Below are 5,494 nucleotides of genomic sequence, written 5' to 3'. Positions count from 1 at the left end.
TCGTGTCCTCAGGCACTCCTGAGGAGCCCTCATGGCTGTGGGTAGGTGCTTGTACGGTGGGAGCTCCCTCATGAAGCGCTGTTGGGCCTCTCCCCTTTTCAAAGCCACTGGGAAGCGATCTCGCCTTCCCAGAAAGTGCCCAAATCCCCAGAGCTCCCCAGTCCTTCAGCACACCATGCACCCTTGCTTCTCCACAGGTGGGATCTATCTCTGAGGGGAGCAGGGCAGTCTGTCACAGCTGCCCTGCATAACCGCCATCAGGAACCATCATCGGCTTCACACCACCCTTGGCAAAGAGGAGCCGGGATTTTCTTTGTACCTTTTCTGAGGTCAGCTCTCAAGGGTGCCTGTCCCTCCTGAAGCACTCACTGCACAGGGAAAAACCCCATTTTCCCAGCACCTTTCCCAGGACTGGGCTTTGTTGGCAGCCCTAGCGATTTCCAGGTTTCATTAAACGCAGCGATTTTCCGCACCCTCCAGCAGCCATCGTGAGGGCTCTCAGAATGGCGCCCGTGAGGCCCCTCAGGAGCCCTGTGGGGAGCAGGGGGCTCCAGCAGCCACCCCGCGCCTGTGGCGGCTCTCCTCAAACACATCTAAAAAAGGGCAAAATGCCACTTGGCAGCGAGCAATTTAGGGGAAAAGGGTGGGAAACACAGCAGGAGAGCCTTATCTGGACCCAGGAAAATAATTCAGGACAGCAGTAAGTACAAGAGCACCTCAAGAGAGAAAGGGGAAAAAACCCCCCAAAAAATGGATGTTTTGCAACACTAGTCAGAAAAAAAGTTTCTTCAGACTCCAGATCTGCCTTCTTGCCTCAAATTGTGTTTCTAATTTACCAGAGCATGTGTGCTCTCAAGCACCAGTCTGTGTGCAGCTTAATTGACTTCACATACTCAGAGCTCAATTCAGATATTTTGCTAGATCAATTCATACAATAAAAATTGCAGAACTAATACCACATGTTATTTAGTGCCTATTAAAACATGCTCATGTATTTAAATGTGTGTCATAATCTAAATCTACAGAATTTCTCAAAGAACAAAGGTCATTAATAGTGTGTATTTGCAACATGCTGAAAGACAAAGTGTCATTTATTTCTCTTCTCACCCCTACCTGCCCCTGGCCAGCCCAGTTTTCTCTCCTCTGTCAACATCACAGGTAAGACCTGCTCACATTTGAAAGATCAAAAGGGCAATTGGACCTTGTCATCAAGGGCTAAACCCTCTACAGCCACAAGGCAGAAACTTATTCTGCCAGGGGATGGGAATTCATTTATAACACAGAATTTGGAACTGATTTTCATCACCACTGGATTTAGTACTCCTAAAAGAAAACTGTGATAACAATAAAATCTTCCATACAGTGTGTGGGAATGGATTCTAGTATTTGTATGTCAATTAATGCTAATGTTTACTACATATGTTTTCCTATTTCTACAGTCTTTTTAATGTATCAAAGTGACATTTATGAGGCCAAATTAACACAAGTTGTGGCCTTCTGACGGGATTCAGTTCCTAAAAGGCACACTTCCCTGGTGATGCTTCAGCCACACATAGGGTCTCCAAAGTACAAACAATACCCAGAGAAACAAAGGGAAAACACTCAGAGGTTTGAACAATAGATATTCAATTTCATAGCACATTAAGGTTCCTGTGACACATAGATGTGAAATGATTTGTGTTTATACCACAGATCTCCCTCTGAAATAGTTTTTGTGTATGACTGAGGTCTGCTCCAAGTCCCAGCAAGTGCCTGAGAAGATTCCCAGTGGCTCAGTGAGCAGGGCTGCAGCTCTGCAGCACATCCAGGCTGTGTTACACACTCACAGTTTGCGTGAGTATGCAACCACAACACTCCTGACAAGTCCAGCCAGAAGCGACACCAAAGCCTGGTTGCATTCTTCAAACCTGGGCTGTCCCTCCTCAGTTTGAGAACTTGCTGACTTAGAGAGGAGGGGATGCAGTGGATCTAAGCAGTATTAAGAGTAAGAAGGAAAACTCCAATTTTGGCTGAGCCAGTGGTTTCCCACAGAAGTCTGTGCTGGTCCCTTATCTTCCTGTGCCTCCATTTTTCCATCTGTGCAATGGTCACACACACACAAACACCACCACTAAAATCCAAATGCTGTCTCTGACCAGCAGCTCTCAAGCAAATACCGTGCCAAACAAAATAAAACAAAGTATGCTATCATAAAAAGGAAAACAACTGCTGGAAAGTCAGCGCTTAATCTTCCAGTGGTTCTTTCTACCTCTTCTCCTTTCAATTCCTTTAACTTGTACTTGAGTGCATGCACAGACAGACACATTGCAAAGTAAGTTATTTAGGAAATAAAGAGGTCAAATCTCCTTTTCCCAGACACTTATAAAATTATGCTGCTGCAGGATTTTCTGCATGTGCTTCCTTAAGCATGGTGCTTTCCTGAGACAATCCCAGGCAGGATCCAGATCCTTTTCCCAGACCCAGCTGCAGCAGCTGGTAGAGACAGACATGTGACCAGAGTAAGAGTGGAGAACTTCAAAATAAAGAAAGGTATGTTTTGAGAAAATGCAAAATGATTTAGTGACAGTTCATAGTATTTCCTTCAGGCCAAAACCTCCCTTTTTACTCCACAAAAGCTTCAAGTAGCCTTAAGTCTTACAAAAATAAATAAAACCAAACAATACATAAGATGCCTCTTTGCACCTCTAAGATTAAGTGACCTGAGCCTCCCTTCAGGCCAATTGCACATTACTGCTGGGGAATTGATTTATAAGGGACCCTCCACAGGTATCTGACAGCTGTATAAACTATGGAGATAAAGCAACAATGCATCAGCACAGACTGAAAATCATTTAAGCAGCAGAAGCCTTTAAAATAAATATCCAAAAGCTGAACTTACAATAGAATCATTCACCAAGTTACAAAGCAGGAGTGCTCTTATTTGCTTTAGAATACCTTTGCTGCAAGAAACGAAGCCTTGGTACCCTCTGCATCCCTCTTTCTTCTCAGAGTTTCAGGTCCAAAAAATATTGTTATCAGACAGTCTGGAATTTTGCATAAATAAGTCAGTAAATGACATCAAACCCAACAATTGAATGTTATAACAGTAGTTTATAACACAAATCTTGCTCTCACTGCATACGTTGGCATGATGTGGAGCTGCAGTGATGCAAGGATCCCTGGAGTGAGCAGAGGGAGTCTCAGTAAATCTCTGACCAGGCTCAGGGAGCACAGACACAGCAAAGTTACACAGGCTGGGTCTGGCAGGCCCAGGAGGGCAATGAGCTGCTGGTGCTCCTACTGACACTGACAGGGCCTTCACCTTCTGCACCTCTGTCACCCTCACCAGCCAAACCCATCTGCAGAACTCAACACACGCACAAAACACAGGCATGTAATTTCTCCATGCTGACATTTCTCCAGGCTGTGTTTCTGCTTTCACACACAGTGATCTCTAGAAATTGCAACACAGCATTTTGATTTTAAAACAGTGTTCCCAGTCAGTTTCAGAAAACACTGGGACGCCCTTCAAAGCAGCAGGTGTATGTTCAAAGTGTGCATGGTCTGAGGATGTATCTCCTTGCATCATGAAAGCAGAGATTATGAGGGGCTGCACAATGTTTTCTGACTAACCCCATTCCCTCATGGAGTTCAGGGTCTCACCCCGGTGTGGCAGCAATGGCTGCACCCTGATTGTGGGTTCTATTTATTTCTTATTATTCTTAAAAATAAAAATTCTAATTTCATTATGACCCACATGTTTTATCTTCCAGTGCCTACATCCAGGCACTCACAAGCACCCAGACAGACCCTTTGGACAGCAGGAGCACATCAATGCCCAGCCCTGGATGGAGCCCAGGCTTGCCCAAGCCAGTCCCACTGACCCTCTGACTCCTCTAGCAGTAACATCCCTGCCAGTGATGCCTGGGGAAGCCAACAATTCCTTCTGCTCCTTACAGAGGGGAATATTGTCCAGTTGCCACATCAGCAAGCTCCTGGCATTCAGCTGTGAGCAAATAACATTTTAACTGTGTAAAACAAGGTTGATGAGGTAATGTGAAACATTACAGTGGCGCCCAGTAGAGTCCCCCAGGTCAGAAATATGCAATTTACAGTGTTCCAAAATAGCAAACAGATTCTGTGTACAATAGATCCTAGTGACTCTTAGAAATGCCCTCATCACTGAGCTAATTTTAAAGAATCAGGTACTAATAGCAACTTCTAAAAGTCTTAGAAGTGAGGGAAAGCTGTGGGAGCACAGTGGATGATTTGGGGTGCAGGATAATGCTGCTCTTCCTTATCCTCCAGTGGGAAAGAACACACTGCACAGAGCTGCCTTCCTTGCCTGCTATTCCCAAAATGCCTACGGAGATCAGGCCATAGCATTGATTGCATTTGTCAAACATGGCATCAGAATAAGTGAAACATTCAGAATGAGGAATAATTTTCACTATGTTTTATCCTAAAATGGATATTATATTTACATCACCAGGTATTTTTATATTACAACTATAAAATATGGTTGTTCAGAAACATGCAAGCAATAACTATTCAAACTTTCCTGCTACTCCACATCACAAAAAGCTGACATAACTGCATTCCAATGAAGACTCGTAGCATTGCAGTGATGTTCCTTTGCTTTCTTCACAAAGTATATTGAGTATTTTTTCTATCTCATTCAATCTCATTCAATCTTGATTATTTGAATTTTCTGGTATTTATGCAGTAAAACTTCTAATTTCATTGTGACCCACACGATTTATCTCTCAATGCTATATACTTGAACATCTATTCTCTGTGTTCCCCCAGTCAAGTATTCCCCAAGGCCTCCTGAAGTGCAGGACAAAGCTGTAACCCAAAGCCAGAGGAATATCCCCGATTTAGTGAGGCAAGGAGGGGGAGTCAGTGCTCAAACTGCTGCTGCCCTTCGGCCACCAAAACCACCCCACAAAACCTTCCTGGCCGTGGAACAAGGAGGGAGAATTCCTCCTGTAAAGTTTAATGAGTGCAATGTTTCTGTGCTTTACAGGGCACGGGGTGTGAAAACCAGCTCAGTTTAGCCCTGATGACATTTTCATATAGCTGAAAGTAAAAATAGAGAGAGACCTGACAACTTGACGTAAAAGGGGTGCAGTATTAGGTTGTACGGGTACTCTGCATGAGTTTGGAGTGAGAGCACAGCATCTGATTCTAGTTCTAGACACACAATTACACCAAGAGAAATTCAGACATGTGTTCTCTTTACAGCTAAGAGGAAATGCAGTGATTGGAGAATGATGAGGATTTAAGGTTTTGGGGTTGAAAAATGGGAGTTATCCCCAAAATATGAAGATTAAACATCTTCCTGCACAGTCCTAGAAAATACCAGTCTAGAGCCAATAATTCCAATGTGTTCTATCAGTTGTTTGACATCAGAATATCTCAGAGTCCCTAATGTTAAATAAGAGAAACAAGGGAATAGAATTGACCAGGAAAATGACAGGATAATGCAGAGGTACTATGGTAGCATTTAAAT

The sequence above is a fragment of the Zonotrichia leucophrys genome, chromosome 3, assembly GCF_028769735.1.
Source record: "Zonotrichia leucophrys gambelii isolate GWCS_2022_RI chromosome 3, RI_Zleu_2.0, whole genome shotgun sequence".
In the NCBI taxonomy this organism is placed as follows: domain Eukaryota; kingdom Metazoa; phylum Chordata; class Aves; order Passeriformes; family Passerellidae; genus Zonotrichia; species Zonotrichia leucophrys.
Note: the sequence above shows the minus strand (reverse complement) of the source record.